At 37.7% G+C, this 17,205-nt stretch overlaps 1 protein-coding gene across 1 annotated transcript in view; it reads left to right on the plus strand.

Moving 5' to 3' along the window:
• The window catches only part of LOC147572084 (uncharacterized), a 526,072-nt gene that overhangs the window by 334,047 nt on the left and 174,820 nt on the right, over positions 1 to 17,205 (plus strand). The gene's annotated exons all lie outside the window — the stretch shown is intronic.

Here is a 17,205-nt window from a genome sequence, read left to right on the forward strand (position 1 = left end):
CTTTATGTCTCTGAAAATACATTCAGGGGATGATAAAGTGTCTTTTCTTTCATTACCGCTTAGGGTCAATTTTTTGCAGTGCTACTCAAATTCGGGTGCTTGGTTCCCAACAACTCTCATTTTGAAATCTGAACAATTTTCTGAAACTATTTCACCTCTAGAAGGAAATTACCCAAGATCCTCTGCCTTCACCTTCCCCACTGCTTATCCTTTGCTCTACCTCTCCAATTTTCTGAATAGGTGAATACATTATCGCCTGACTCACTGTTTAAATCCATTGCCCTCATCTAACTATTTTAATACATCAGCCTTAAGTTTTATCATCCCTGGGGAATCCTTAGGTTGATAACATAGTGGTCATGCCAACAGAAGAACGGTAAGGCACAGAACCATTATCTTTATTCTATGAGATATGATTTGCCCTGTGAAATTCACATGGGTTCATACATTTTTGTTATTATTCTATTTTGTTGGCCTTGATTCTTCAGCATTTGGTGAGCAGAGCCCCGGCCTCATGAGTTAAAAGCATTGAATATGTCCAGTGACTAAGCTAATTCTGAAGCCTAACTTGTTTACACAAAGAATGAGTTACAATGGCATCTATATCTATCTATATCTATATCTATATCATCTATATCTATATCTATATCTATCTATATCTATATCATCTATATCTATCTATATATGTCTATATCTATACATATCATGATATACTTAGACTGCATTATTATATGTGTATATATGCCACTGTAGGTGAACTAAATGTATTTAGTCCACGCTTTTTCATAAAAGGTCTCACGTGCATTAAAACTGCTAATGGTTTTTAGGCAGAGTATGTATACATTTTCCAACGGGGGAAAAAAATCTTCCCTTCAAAGATCATAATAGTTGTTAGCTTTTAGCATCCATGTTGATAGATTCTGAGTGACTCGTCCCCAGAAGGTAGGAGCTGAGGGGAAGGGGTCAGGACGCCCTCCCCTCCCCCCTTTCTGTGCCGAGCAGCCGGCCGCCCTACCTAGGGACGTGTGGCGCAGACCTGCAGAAACGGCCCCTGTGCAGCACTGGCACATCCATCCTGAGCCCGGGCTGTGGACAGCTCCTCCGTGGAGAAACGGCTGAGGACCGCACAGCCCTCTTTCCTCCCCCTACCCTCCATCCCCTGGCTACGTTCTTAGCAAGCTGAGCTCTGAATGTGAGCCGTGATGTCTGACATTCCTGCAGCAGAGCCTGCGGGAAGAAACAATATTGGGTGCGTGTGTGGGGTGGGAGGGCACAGGAGATCGGAGGGAGAGATGGGGTGGCTGGCAGAGAGGCACAGGCAGGAAGGAGTTGGGGCGCGCGGGTGAGGCTGATCTCTTCCCACTAGATCCCCCCTGATCTCAAGGCGGAGGATAGAACTGCCTATTAATAAAAGCAAATCCTATTTAAACACGTTGCCTCCTCCACCGACTAGGACTTTGGGCTTCAGGTATCAGACTCCACTTATCATCGCCTTAGGTGGATTTCAAAGGCCAGCAGCCCTCCAACATTTTTTTTTCCTTACAGAATTGTGTTTTCTAGAAGGCTTTCCCATGTTTACTTATTCTGCCACCGCCAACAGGTCATTTGTGTTTCTGGCATACCATAGTCATTACATAAGAGTAAATATTATTAACGACAAGAATAGGAATTCGGAACTACTTTGCCCACATGTAAAATTAATGCCCTCCTTCCTGCAGGAACAATGAAAGCTTGAGAGGCTTATATAAAAAGTGCTACAGAACGGTAACACTAAGCATCACTGCGATCAGCATCCTCTTTGTTAAAGAAAAAAAAAAAACAAAACATTTAAGAAGCAATGAGCAAAGAAAATGCTACTTATTGAAAGATAGGTGACACTTTAGTCAAATAAATTCTGTATATTCTAAACTCTTAACTTTCCAGCATGTGATTTCCCAAGCAGTGACTCTCACTGAGCATCTTCTAATTTTCTCAGTGTAGGCATCACTTAGACTAATTCAGCGGCAGCAAATGCATTGAGTGTATACTTTCACCCTTCATAAAAAGATCTGATGGGAGGCAGACAGCCAGAGAGAACTTCAAGGATTTGGCAAAGGCGAGGACATCTCCTAACCTATCCCGAATTCTCATTTTGAACATGTAAAATTTCAGTCACTTAAAAAAAAATAAATTTAATTATGTGTAGCTCAGTACTTTCTTCACAGTACTGGTACTAGAAATAGTTTAAGAACAAACTGTTCTGGGTTTTATTTTTACTGGATCTGTAGGTAAGACTGCCAAAACTGTCACTTAAAAAATGTTGTTTGCAACCAGATTTTGGAGTCCTCATTTCTGGTTCAGAACTTTGAAAATAGCAGCCAAATGTTTGGATACTTGTTCAATTGTGGAGATAAAAATTCCAGGACAGTCCAAAGCATTCTTATCTCTAAATGGAAATAATAATAACAACAACAATGACAACAACAGCAATAATAAAGAGAAGGGAGGGAGGGGAGAAGGGCAGGAAGGAAGATAAAAAAGCAACCTCATAAGAAAGTTACAAAAACACTGTGCTTTGACCTACTTTGGAACTTTTCCTCTCTACCAGACTATATTTTCAAAGACAGAGTCAGCTTCCTCACAGAGTAATATGATTATTCTTTCATGGCACCTTAGAATTCCAGAAAGAAAAGACCTCTGGGGTCACCTTGACGTCTCCCGCCACTGCAGGCTGGAGTCGGGCCTCGTGGATTGCGCCGTGTGATGCATTACAGCAGGTTCAGATGTTAATGTAGCTTCCATGATTAGAAGGGGGAAAGATTTCTTTTATAAATGAGGTTTTGCAGCTACCATTTCCAAATTACTCAGCCACAGGCACGGGCTCTACCTTCCTCCTGCTGTTGCCTCCCTCCCACTGCAAACAAAAGGAACGGTACTCTGAACATTTTTTGTTGTTCTCTGGGTTGCTCTGGTTGGGCAAAGATCATCATGCTCTGATTTAGTGTTTTCAAATAAGTGTGCCCTCTGTTGCAGCACTCTATTGAGAGACAACACAGCCCAAGCGGGAGAGTTCAGCATGGCCACTAATAAAACACAAGCACGGCTTTGTCAGGCCACGAGTGATTACTTGAACAAGTGCCAACGAAGAAACCAAACATTAGAGCTCAGCGCTTCAGACCCTCAAGACAAAGGGCCAATTGACTTTCCTCATTAGTTTTTGTGCCAAACATGTAAACACAGTTTCCTCTCTATCTTTGATGCTCAAAACATGCCAGCTTGTTAACATCTTGGGTGGTACTGTGGTTTATGAGGCTATAAAGACTATTATGTTGGGTTGGGTATTTTTTTTTCTCTTCTTATTGGAAAAGATTGGCTTATCCTATTTAATTTTTTTTTTTTTTAATGAAAGCAGAGTCTTTGGGGGCACTACTCACGTATCACTCGTCCCGTTGATTCAAATATAATAACCCAATAATGTAAACAGAAAAAGAAAGAAAGAGAGAAAGAAAGAAAGAAAGAGAGGGAGAGAGAGAGGAAGTAGGAGAAAGAAAGAAAGAAAGAAAGAAAGAAAGAAAGAAAGAAAGAAAGAAAGAAAGAAAGAAAGAAAAGAACCTCAGAGAGACATGATCCTTACTATTTCCTGCTGAGTGTATAGGGTAAAAAGTCTGTTACAAATGTTTCAAAAGCAAAACCTGTAAATATGTGACCGTGAGGATGAGAATAACGAATCCTGAGGACTGACGAAGGAGAGATATTAATGGTTGTTGAGCCAAATCGAAGCTCTGTGTTGGGGAGACTGACACCACACCTCCTCACCATGCTCTTTTAGTCATATCAGTATCTCAGGCTCTCACTGTGTTATTTCAGCTGAGATTTTTATTTCTCGTCTCTTCCTGTTCTCTATCGATGTTGGCTTTCTTTCAGACCTGTGCTTGTCAGTACTTTATACCTCTCTCCCTCTTACTCCTGACTTCTCAGGCCAGACAGTATAGATGTCTACACATGTGTTGTCACTTGTGTGGTCATACAGAAAACACTCTTCCCAAATTTGTCTTCATAACCAGGCTAAGAGGAGCAAAAGGCATTGGTGTGAGTTGGTCAGAATTTTGAATCTTGGCTCCATGAATCAGTTGTATTAACCTCTTCAATGGAAAATCATTTTTCACCTATTAAGTTGACCAACACCAAAATGTGAGAACACAACAGATTGTTGAGATAATTTCAATTGTTACAGACTCTGTGGATAATTATTTAATCATATGGATCAATATTAAAAATGCACATATCCTTTGTTCAGCAATTCCATTTCTAGGAATTTATTATACAGGTATACTCACACATATGTATAAAGGCTGATACTGTATGTAGCATTTTGTTTGTAACAGAAGGTTGGGGAGGAAAAAAATTGTAAATGTCTCTCAGTAGGGGACTAGAGAAATTATCTAACTAGGTTTAGATAAATTATGGTACATCCATACAATGGAAAACTACACATCTGTAAAAAATAACATCACTGATCATCAGGGAAATGAAATTAAAAACCACAATAAGATATCACCTCATACCTGTTGGAATGGCTAAAATCAAGAAAATAAGAAACAACAAGTTTTGTCAAGGATGTGGAGAAAAGGAACCCTCATGTACTGTGGGTGGGAATGCAAACTAGCACAGCCACTGTGGAAAACAGTATGGAGGGGGGCACCTGGGTGGCTCAGTCAGTTAAGCATCCAACTTCAGCTCGGGTCATGATCTCACAGTTCATGAGTTCAAGTTCTGCATTGGGCTGTGTGCTGACAGCTCAGAGCCTCCAGCCTGCTTTGGAGCCCCTCCCTGATTCATGCTCTGTCTCTCTCTCAAAAATAAATAAAACGTTAAAAATAAAATCAGTATGGAGGTTCCTCAAAAAGTTAAAAATAGAAATACCATATGATCCAATAATTCCATTATTGGGTATCTACCCAGGGAAAATGAAAACATTAATTCAAAAAGCACGCACCCCTATGTTTAATGCAGCATTATTTACAACAGTCAAGACACTGATGCAACCTAAATGTCCATCAATAGGTGAATGGATAAGGAAACTGGTATGTATACACAATGGAATATTACATAGCCATAAAAGTGATGAGATTGTGCCATTTGAAACAACATGGATGGACCTATAGTGTATTATGCTAAGTGAAATAAGTCAGCCAGAGAAAGACAAATATCATATGATTCCACGCATAAATGGAATTTAAAAAAAAAAACAAAAAACAAATAAAAAAAATAAAAATCAGAATCAGAGCTATAAATGCAGAGAACAAAATGATGGTTGCCAAAAGTTGAGTGTGGAAAGTTGGGCAAAATGGGTGAAGGAGAATGGGAGATACGGGCCTCTAGTTATTCAATGAGTAGGTCACGGGAATAAAGGGCAGAGCATGAGGAATATAGTCAGTGATACAATAGCAATGTCATGGAACAGATGGTAGCTACACTTGTTGTGAGCATAGCATAATGTATAAACTTGTCAAATCACTGAGTTGCATACCTGTATCTCTGTATTGCATACAATACACACAATTGTAACATTGTGTGTCAACTATATTAAAAAAAATAAGAATGCTGCTATTCTGCATGTATTAAAATAGAATTATCCCCAATTTATATTTTCAAGTGAAAGAGCAAGGTATAAAATAATGTCTATAATAAGGTAACATTTGTGAAATGTTTTTCACAAACATTTGTGAAAAGGTATAATAAGGTAACATTTGTGAAAATACATATATGTGTATACACATATATACACATATATGTGTATATATACACATACATATGCAGACATATGTTCATATATTTTTGAACATGAATAACTGGTAAAAGGAATTGGCCCAGATTATAGGGAACCCGGACTCAGGATTAGATCAGGGAGGGAGATTTATGTTTTACTCTACAACTTTTTGTACCTTTTGACTCTCTTATAATATTCATGTATTCCTTGGTCTAATGGATTAAAATACATGTGTTTTTTTTTTTTTTTAGATACATGGTTTTAAAGCATATCTTAGAGGCAATACATAAATTCACTATTAGCTATTAACAGCATTATTAAATGCCTTAATTTTATTGAATGGTTTAGTGGTTAATAATTAAACCATTATTAAAATCTTAATATGTTATTTTATCCATTAATATAAACTGGCTAGTGTAGACTTTTCTGGAAATGGGACTGAATTTTGTATATTTTGACATGTAAAAAGTGATTACAAGTCTTGATAGCACAGCACAATGAGCACCTGGAGGAAGGTGTATGAGTTAGATACTGGGTGAACAGGAAAGGGACAGAGGGAGAATCACTGGAAGCAGAAGTAAGACCCCTGAAGTAAAAATAAACTCAAAGACACAATTTGATACGATGCCAACCTTGGCCAGAAAAGCTTAATACATGTCTAGATGTTCTATGAGGCGAAGGGGTTTCAGGAGCCATCCCTAAGCTTTGCAGCAAGTTTAGCACTAAGGAAGGTGCATTAGGTCTTTTGGGCCACTAGGGTACCATTTGGAGTAGCGTACTATCATTGCAGCCAATGGTCTAGAAACAAACGATTTCAAAGTAATGACACCCCAGTGGCCTGGGAGAGTTAATGTGCCTCCTAAGTGACTAATTTACCATTAGGGAGTTATTTAGCCTCTGGGGAAGATAGAATTTGTTCTCACAAAGGCAGAGTAGTTTACCAGATAACACTGAGAAGTATAACACAATAGAAGCATGTTCTATTTTGACACCTTTGTAGATTTGTTCTGCTACCTTGGCCACACACTTAACATCTCTTTGTTCTGGCACATCTGTGAAACAGGGGCCACGGCTCTTTATTCTACCCAAATCTCAGGCATGATACATGGATTGCTAAATTAGCACCTCCACAGGACTTGAAGGAGAGTGGCAACCTGTCATAGAGCCCAGAGTCATGTTCTGGGAATCAGGTGACCAGAATTCAGTCCCGAGAGTGATACGTAGCTCACTCACCTTGGATATTGTTCCTAATGTCTCTAGGCCCAAGAATCCTTATTCGTAAAATAAGATCAAACCTAATGACCTCTAATACCTGTCGCAACTCTAACGTTCATGAATTTTAGCCAAATACCTAAGAAATAATTGATCAAATGGAAGAGCTTATAAAACGTACAATAAAATTTCAGCATTTTCATTTTATCTCAAGTTCTTCTATCAGTTGAGCAATAACATGTACCAAGAATGTAAAATTTAGAGAATATGTCTTGACCAAAGGAGATAAATATGAGTGAAAAAAAAAAAAAAGATGGTGCCTATCGGTGATAGATTTCTTATTACGTTTTGAAAGATGGGGCATGTACTCTTGAAAAAGGCAAAAGAGGGGCGCCTGGGTGGCTCAGTCGGTTAAGCGTCCGACTTCAGCTCAGGTCACGATCTCGCGGTCCGTGAGTTCGAGCCCCGCGTTGGGCTCTGGGCTGATGGCTCAGAGCCTGGAGCCTGCTTCCGATTCTGTGTCTCCCTCTCTCTCTGCCCCTCCCCCGTTCATGCTCTGTCTCTGTCTCAAAAAAAAAAAAAAAAGTTAAAAAAATTTAAAAAAAAGAAAAAGGCAAAAGAAAACTTTATTAAAACATATCCAACAAGACAAATAATATGAATAATCCACAGCCACATTAAAAAAAAAAAAACATAAAAAAATCAGGTGTGGTTAAACCAAGAAGGCTTCTTGGAAGATACAGAGAAAAGAGGATATTTGGGTTGGCAGAGTAAGGAAACAAGGTATTATAGCGGGGAATAATTAATATGCGGAGGCAAGAATTTGAAAAGGACACGTAATATAAGCAGAATAGTAAACAGATTGCCAATATTATAGTAAGTATTTTGCATAAAAGATTAATAAAATATTGGAATGAAGAAGTTAAGGATGTTATAGAAGTAAAAGTGTGTTGATAAAAAAGCTTAATAATTACAGAGAGAGGTTTTTATGTGAAAATATCAAAAATTTAAGGACAGTAAATGTTTTGGGACAGAATCAGGCCATGATAAAAAGGTCTGTGTAAAAGAAAATAATTCATCAAGGCTGAAAGCAAATTCAGGGAGTCCACCACCAAACAAATACAGGTTGATTATTGTAATTAATAATGTTCAGTGTGTCGCATTGTGTTTTCTTCTTCCTGTCTAGAATCCTAACAGACAAAAAAGTCTGAAAAGGATTTTAGACGAGATGAAAACAATATGACTTTAAAGAGAAGAAATATTGTTTCAAATTTTCTACAACCTGGTAAATTTTAGAATCTCATCCAGTGAGGAAATAAGTTGAAATTGACATTAAAATATTTAAAAATGGTTTAGAGGAATTAGGTCACCATTTCTCTTCTAACTAAGGATGAGATTGAATTGCAAGAAAAATAATAACATTTTATCGTATGTGTTATGTTTTATGCGTTGGAATGAACATCCTTTAAGAGATTATTCTCTGATAAGTGATTGTCTCAAATACTTATTTCATCTTTCCAGTAAACCTGTTGTAGATGCAAAAAACCACAGATAAGGGGCACCTGGGTGGCTCGGTTGGTTAAACGTCTGACTCTTGATTTTGGCTTGGGTAATGATCTCACGATTCATGGGTTCAAGCCCTGCATCAGGCTCTGCACTGGCAGTGCAGGGCCTGCTTGGGATTCTCTCTCTCTCCTTCTCTGTCTGCCTCTCCCATGTACTCTCTCTCTTTCTCTCTCAAAATAAATAAAAAATAAACCTAAAAATATTTTTTAAAAACCACAGGTAAAATTTCTGAAAATATTCCTAAATAACAAACTTCTTATTCAATGTCTTGTCAGCACATAAATTTGCACAACACCAAGCACAGACAGCCCAGACTCCAGTGCTGTGGTTTACAACAGTTTTCCTGCTTCAAAATAATTTTTTAAATCAATTTATTTATTTTGAGAGAGAGAGAGAGAGAGAGAGAGAGAGAGAGATGGGAAGAACATGTGCATACGTGCATGAGCAGGAGAGAGGCCGAGATGGAGGGAGAGAGAGAATCCCAAGCAGACTTATGCTGTCAGAACAGAGCCTGATGTGGGGCTCGATCCCACAAACCATGAGATCATGACCTGAGCCGAAATCCAGAGTCAGACGTTTAACCAATTGATCCACCTAGGTGCCCCTCAAAATAGTTTTTATATAATCTCCTTTCGGGCATTTAGATATTCCAAGTCAACGTTGTTGTAAAGTTGAATGAATTTGCTAAATACATTAATACGGACCCTGTTGAAACAGGGAACACAAGTGAGTGTGCAAATGGCCTGTACAGAGCCAAAAGAGATGCTACGATGCTCACATATAAAGTGTATGGATTTTACCTATATTGTCCTTCAGGTCTCACTCAGATTCTGCTTATTCTGATTGCATGATTATAATCACTCTGTTTGTATATACTTATTTCTATCAGCACCACAGAACATGTAGAATAAACATTATCAGGAGAAAGGGGCTGCTGTTGGTAGGCACACTGCCAGCAGTGGCCTGTGAAGGCTGTGGCCCAGGACAGAGGAGGAGACGCAAAACAATAGAGCCACAGATCCAAAAACTTGAATCGATGCAAGCCAGGACCATTAAGTGAAGGAGCAAATTTCTGTCTAGAACTCACTAGCTCTTCAGGGCATGATAACATGGGCTATTATATCTCTGTACAATAATTGATAGAAATAATGAGCCTGAATTACAAAGAATAAAATACATTATGTTAAATGCATGTTAGATTGATGAACATACAGAGTTGGAACCAAAAGAATGTTGTATTTACAGGGATTAAGAATCAGCTATCCAGAAAATTCTGCTGTTTTGAAAAGCTTAGTTCCTTGAGGTTTTAGGTTGCCAAGGTTTAAATATAATATACCTTTTTTCCTGTTCTGTGAAAGCATTGTTTGTGATATATGAGCAAAATCTCTGTGCCTTGAGTTTGGAGTTGAGTTTTACTATGTAACACATGACAATTTTCTTTCTGTATTTCGGTTTAGATCTTCCCAGGTGAGTAATGGTGATAGCAATACCTCCCTCAAAGGGATGATATACCAGTTAACTAATGATGATAAAAAAATGTAAATCACACTTAGAAAGTGTTTATTATGTGCCAGTCTCTGTGCTAAGGCTTTTTAAATTTTTTTTAATGTTTATTTATTTTTGAGACAGAGAGAGACAGAGCATGAACAGGGGAGGGGCAGAGAGAGAGGGAGACACAGAATCTGAAACAGGCTCCAGGCTCTGAGCTGTCAGCACAGAGCCTGACGCGGGGCTCGAACTCACGGACCGCAAGATCATGACCTGAACTGAAGTCGGCCACTTAACCGACTGAGCTACCCAGGTGCCCCTGTGCTAAGGCTTTTTATGTGTTAACTCAATACTCACAACTATGTCCTCAAGTAGGTCTGTGAATATCATCCCCAGATTACAGCTAATAAAATTGAGGGTTAGAGACATCACGTAACTTGTCCAAAGTCACACAATTACGCAGGGGCAAAGCCAGGATCCAAATTCACATGTTTGGGTGCTGATGTTTACTTTTTAAATCACTAATCTAATGATTAGTGAATCATTAGATTCACTAGTGAATCATTAGATTCACTAGTGAATCATTAGATTCACTAGTGAATCATTAGATTCACTAGTGAATCATTAGATTCACTAGTGAATCATTAGATTCACTAGTGAATCATTAGATTCACTAGTGAATCATTAGATTCACTAGTGAATCATTAGATTCACTAGTGAATCATTAGATTCACTAGTGAATCATTAGATTCACTAGTGAATCATTAGATTCACTAGTGAATCATTAGATTCACTAGTGAATCATTGGTCTAATGAATAAAGACCAATATGAAATAGTGCCCAGCATAAATTTGACTCCAACTAGCTTCTTCTGCCTTTCCATTTCCCTTCTATAAAAAGTTAATACTAAAACAGGGAGCAATAATTTTATATTTCTAATCACTGTTCTTTTATTGATGCTATGGCTGTCTCTCCTGCTGTATCTCACCAAGCAATGATATGACTCTGCATTGATTACTTATACCACTCTTGAGTATGTATTAACTATGCAACTTCTTTGTGCTAGGCACCAAAGAGTAGAGACGCCTCGTATATGTTCTGGTCTTTGAATTGGATGTGACCCGGGGGTGAGAGGGCACAATTTAGAACTCTCAAGCTTCCCAGTCGACACTGCCTTCACAGAAAGGAAAGAAATTCTGTCCATGGATATTTGGGGGTTTTGTCTAATACAGGGGATACTCAGTCAATAGAAGTATGAAACTCTCCATCTCGTTTTGACCATGATTTTCAAATGTGTACTTGATTTATTGCGTATAGGTTAAGTCACATAGATGCTGTGAGAGTACATTATTATACAATAAAGGACTGCTTTGGAGGAAAATTTAGGGAAAAACGAATAGGAATTATTGGTGGGGGAATCTTTAAAAAACATGATTAGTTTTGGGCAGTTCTTGGGCTGTTTGGAGACAGCTTAGAGACTACAGAGATGAGTTACCAATAACCTGACTTCCTGACTTTGGGGGTTTGTGTAATTAAGTTAGTATAGTTTGGCCCAAACCCTTGACCATTTTTCAATCAGTCTTCATGAGGAAGCATTTCTTAGGATTATATATTCAAGTGATTTTGAAAGAAATTATACACATGAAACCAGATACACCATTGAGAATCATGTAACCATCTGTCTCCTAAAATAAATATATATAAATACATATAGTTATAAAAGAAATTTGAACACTTGACAGAACATTTGGAAAAGAAAGAAGAGGAGAGGACAAGAAAGAAAGAGAGAATGAGAATCACTTCAAATTTTAATATCCTAGTGAAAAAACTTTAGCAATGTGTATTTTCTTCCAGCTTTTATTCTAAGTACATATGTGTCACCAAGTTACATGCATAATATAAATGCAGTTTTGTGTCTTGCTTTATTAATAAGTTTTCATATACACAGGCTCATACAGGTTTTAAGGCTCATATCTTAAAAATCTATATTCATAGAATTAAATAAATAAAATTAATGATTGATGGTTTTATTCATTTATTCCTTTTAAAGATCGAATACCACATACTTCCCAGATAGTCTAAGAATGCAAAAATTAATAAAGTTGGTTCTTTAACTCAACTTATAGCTTTCTTTTGGAGGAAAATAGACATATAATCAGGGAAGTACAATAGAATTTCATAGGTACAATGGTAGATTATGCAGAAAGCAATCTGAAAAAAAAAGGAAAATGGTCAATCTCTTTTTGGAGAAATGGCCATAAAATGCTTTATTTTAAAAAGTTAATTTTAAAGGATGGTTACAAGCTCTTTAGGCTGAAATGCTGGGGAGGAGAAGAGAATTTGAACTTTCATGCAAGGAGATAACATGAAGAAGGAAACTGAACATGTGGCATGTGCAAGGCAACTATAGTCATTCCCAGAGAAGTTTCCGATATGAGAGGGCTTGCGAAAAAGAGGTGAGCGTAATGTAGGCAAGGGCATGATGAGGAGGTCTTATGAAGTCGCCGAAAGGTGCAAATCACCTTTAAATTTGAGTAACATCACTCTGGTATAAATGAAGCAGGTGGTTGAAGAGAAGCCCAGCGAGAGGAAGACTGGTAGTGAACTACGGTTATACTGGGCTTCAGATAATGACGGTGAAACTACAGAGGCAGCTGGATGTGCTCATATGGAAGAAGCTAGAGAATTATATGAGGAAGAAGGGAGTGGGGTTGATATTACAGTGTGTGGGATAGGTATTGAATATTCATTTGGAGCTCAGGAGAAACCTGAGCTAGGGATAATGGTGTAAAAGTCATCAGAATGTATGGGGAGTGTTAAAATTGGGCTCCTCCTGATTACAGTTTGGATTGAGGGTCAGAGGTGAGAAGAGTAGGTGTTCAAGGGCTCACAGACTCCTACAGAAAACATGGCTCCAAACTGGTTTTCCCAAGTTCATTCATCAACCACTTCCAGACTCTATGATAGAAGAGCAAGTATTTTTTATACGAAGATTAGACAACGTAGGATTTCTTTGAGGGAAACCCTAAGCCAAGCAAGAGGAACTTGGAGGGTCTGGCATGTGTGTTTTCAGTCGTGGCTGGTACTTAATTCTCACTAGAACATTGTCCGACAGGGATCCTCTAGCTGGCAGGATCATTGGTTATCTTAAAAGGAACCCCTCCCCATGCTACAACATGGATGAACGCTGAGGACATTACGCTAAGTGACATAAGCCAATGATTCCATTTATACAAAACACCCATAGTAGTAAATTTTATATAGGCAGAAAGTAGAATAGTGGTTGCCAAACACTGCAGAAAAAGGAATGTGGAGTTTCAGTTTTGCAAGATGAAAAGAATTCTGGACATGAAAGGAGCCTGCTTAAGATTCTCTCTCCCTCTCTCTCTCTCTCTCTCTGCCTGTCTCCCCCCTCCCCCCTTGCATTCTCTCTCTTTCTCTAAGAAAAAAAAAAAAAAAGAACCCCTTCCAATAAAAATAGATCATGGCACAAGATACATTTGAACTTCCCAGATGCAGAAGCTAGGACTAAGAAGTGAAGAGGCCGTGGAAGCGTGCTCACATGGCCTCGTAATAGACGATTGTTAATTTTTCAGGAATTTTGTGAGTTAGTTGTTAAATAGGGCTATTATTAAAAATGATAGAAACTTGAATCATATTGATCGGTTTAAATTAAATCAATTTCATTAAAAAGAAAGCTAACGCATATTCAAAACTCATTACTTCCTTTTCATTTCATTACATTTTTACTATTACCTATTCTCTTGTGTTTATGATGGAAATGCTGTAAAATTCTGTGGTACCCTGCAGTTAGTGACATCACGTTGATATCTTAAAATCAGCCATGACAGGAGTATATGCATCCTGGAAATCAGAATTTTTCCTCCCGGAGAGCCAGTTGGTAAACTTTTCACCAAACTACCACTGGGCATAGTGCATCTCAGAGAACTGTGTATTTCTAGCAACTAGAAGTGCTGTCTCTAAAGAACAAATAGGTGCTCCAACAGAGTTAGTATTCAAGCATCAGCCTCACGCAGAGGGCACCATCGGATCTGCTCTTTCCAGAAAGATCTCTGTCCTTCACCACTGGGCCCATCAGTAGCTCTATCCTTTCTCAGTGGTTTAGGATATTTTAACATAATTTATCTATTTCTGTATACAATAAATTTAGGATGCTTCCAATGCTTTGCTGTTTCAAATAAGGATTCAATATATATTTTCATGAGCATAGCTTTTTCTATAGCTTGGAATTTTTGAAGGAAAATTTTTAGAAATTGCATTAGAGATTACAGATGTTTTAAAATTAACACTATTTTTGTAATAATTAATTATATGTTTTCTAAATATTTTGTACAAAATTGGGTTATATTATATATTGCTCTTCTGTCATTTGTTTAATGAAGTTTGTGTTGTATTTTCTGACATTATTTCATATTTTGGGGGATATTAATACATGGTAGGGAAAGTCACTCCTCAAAATACCTTGTTTCCTTTTATCTTTCCTGAGATTTGTAAGCTATATATTCCATTTAAAATTCGCTGAGTGGTTAACTTGCCTTTTAATAAAAGTCACTTTTATCATAAAAGTAAAACATGTGCACCATGAAAACAATTACAACCCACAAGGTGTTAGTGGAAAGAAAAGCTTCAATCCCTATACCTCCAATGTCCCCCTCTGACACCATCAATCTCAATCATTTTTGTGTTTTCAGTTTCTCTGGTGGCCACCACCACAATTCTAAATCATATGGTTCTAACTCTATGTCTTACCTTTTCAACTTGAAAGCATTTATACTTTCAATGCACTGAAACTATCCCTACAATTGTTAGTTACATAATTATTTTTTGCTGTTTATGGATTCTTTCATTCATGGTGTTAAATGATGTTTAAAAGCTTTCTATCTTATTTCATAAACCAAAATTATTATATAAATATTATTTTTCACAGAACAAGGCGCCTGCTGGGCTTGTAAAGAAGGAATGTGATTCCATGCTTTTATATCTTTGTTCCTTGAAAATGAATTGTGTTCCAAGCATCAGATTCAAGTGTAATCTTTTTATGTCTGACCAACAATTGCTCATTGTGCTGCCACATGTTCATTCACTTCATAGTTAGACTATGACTTTACTGAACAACTTTTTCCCTAGAATTTCTAATTTCCTTTATTTTTTTAATTGGCAGAAGAAATACATGCTTTCTTCACCGTCTTATGGAGATCTTCTGGCATTTTTTTTCATACACCATTTTGAATAAAATCCATTGTCTTTTTGAAAGAAAATCCTTGTAAAGCCTTTGACGATTCCCTCTATTTGGATCGACTGCTTTTCACTTCTATTGTACAGCTGATATTCTAGGAATTGTTTTCATCATAGAGTAGTTGCATTTTTTTCCTCTGAGCTCATGTCTAACGGCTATGTAGTAAACGTTTAGCAATCTACATAATTGTAAACTATAATTTCTTTCTGGAACTCCTCTTTCTTGTGACATATTGGCATTCTAGATCGATGCATATTCTTAAATACATGTTTTTAAATTTCTATCATATTTTCCATTTCCCTGTCTTTTTGCTCTACTTCAAAAGTCGCAAAATTAGATTATAATGCTGGATCTGGTGTACAGATGTTATTGGGTTGTACGGATTTTTAAAAATTATGTAATTACAAACATTTAAAACTTAGCAGATTTCACATCAAAACCTGCGATGCTGGCTTCCTCTTGAACAACAACAGGCGTGATAATCCACACAGATTTGGATGTGAATAGTTACGTTGGATGGTATGGTAGCTGCCATGGATTTCCTCTGCACGAATGTAGGTAAATTGGGCTTTTCTCAGAATAGCAGAGCTGAGTCTGAGGTCTGTGTATCTGCCTGGGGCGAGTCCACCTGGAGGTTTCATGTTTGGTCAGCAAGCAGGAGCCAGCTGCACCTCAACAATGCCAAAAGCAGGCATTTGTTTTAGGCTATGAAAACCCACACCCAGCTTACCTTTCCCTAGGCAGGGTTTTCTACTTCTTTTACAATGTGGATCTCAAGTGCAAGCCCTGCGACAGCCAGTCTAAATTTCAGAAGACAAGAAGAGAGATGTACCTAGTTGTTTGACATTGGTTTCTCCTGTCACCTGAGTTTCCTGCTCGAGTCCTGTTAGTCCAGAGACCCTTTTGAGTTGATGTGACTGCTGTCTCGTTTTGGTGTATCTTTCAAAAACCTGCTAATTTTGTTTGTTTGTTTGTTATTTGGTGCTTTTTCTTTCTTAAGTGGGAAAGAATTCTTCCCCACAAAGTGTTTATCCCAGTCTCATTTTTTTGTTCATCTGGGTGCTCATTAAATCTCCTTTTCATAATGCTGGCCAGAGGGCTGCTTGATATGCTCTGCTCCTAAACCAATTTCCAGCATCAGCACACATTTATCCTGTGGATTCTATAGCACCGAGGTATAATTTTCTCCTATTCCCACTGCCTGGATATCTTGCACTGATGTAATGGAGTTTATGAGAAACTACAGTCCCAGGGATGCCCTAGTACCAGGACTCCTCCTATGCCATTCGGCTTCTAGTAATTTACTCATTTGGGATTAGGCCTCTAAACATGAAACCTTGCTATGACCCCTGCTCTCAACCCTATCGTTTGGTAGGAATTATCCTCTCCAAATATATGTGAAAAGAAAGTTTCTAAAAGGCAAAGGCAAAAGCCTACTGATCTCGAATAGTAGTAGAGATATGGTCAGCCATGTTTTATTTCCATAAAAATTGAGTGTCTGGGGTAGAGATTGGATGGGGGCATCTCAGGAAAGGAAGGATACTAGATTTCATCATCTTCCTTTAAACTTAATTTCTTTTGGGGTGGGAGTATTATAAATGAGTCATCAAGTTTCATTCTAAAATGATGTGGATATAAAATTCATAAAAAATTTTGTGGTTGTGTCCACCAGTTGGCTGTCAGTAGTTTTTGGTTTCTTTTTCTTTTTTTTTTTTTTTTTTTTTAGTTTGTTTGTTGATTTTGTTTTTTGTTTTGTTTTTTGCTTATGCCCTGGGTATTTTTTAGTTATGAAGTGAAAGAGACTGAGCTAAGTGCCATTTTTTAACAGGTATCTGTTCAAATCTATGGTGCACAGTTATGAATTTTGAACATAACCAAGTAGTTTCCCATAGCAATATAAGAAATATTGATTTCACAATGCTCACAAAGAAGT

The sequence above is a fragment of the Puma concolor genome, chromosome F2 (genome assembly GCF_028749965.1).
Source record: "Puma concolor isolate L17-30 chromosome F2, mPumCon1.1.hap2, whole genome shotgun sequence".
Lineage (NCBI taxonomy): Eukaryota > Metazoa > Chordata > Mammalia > Carnivora > Felidae > Puma > Puma concolor.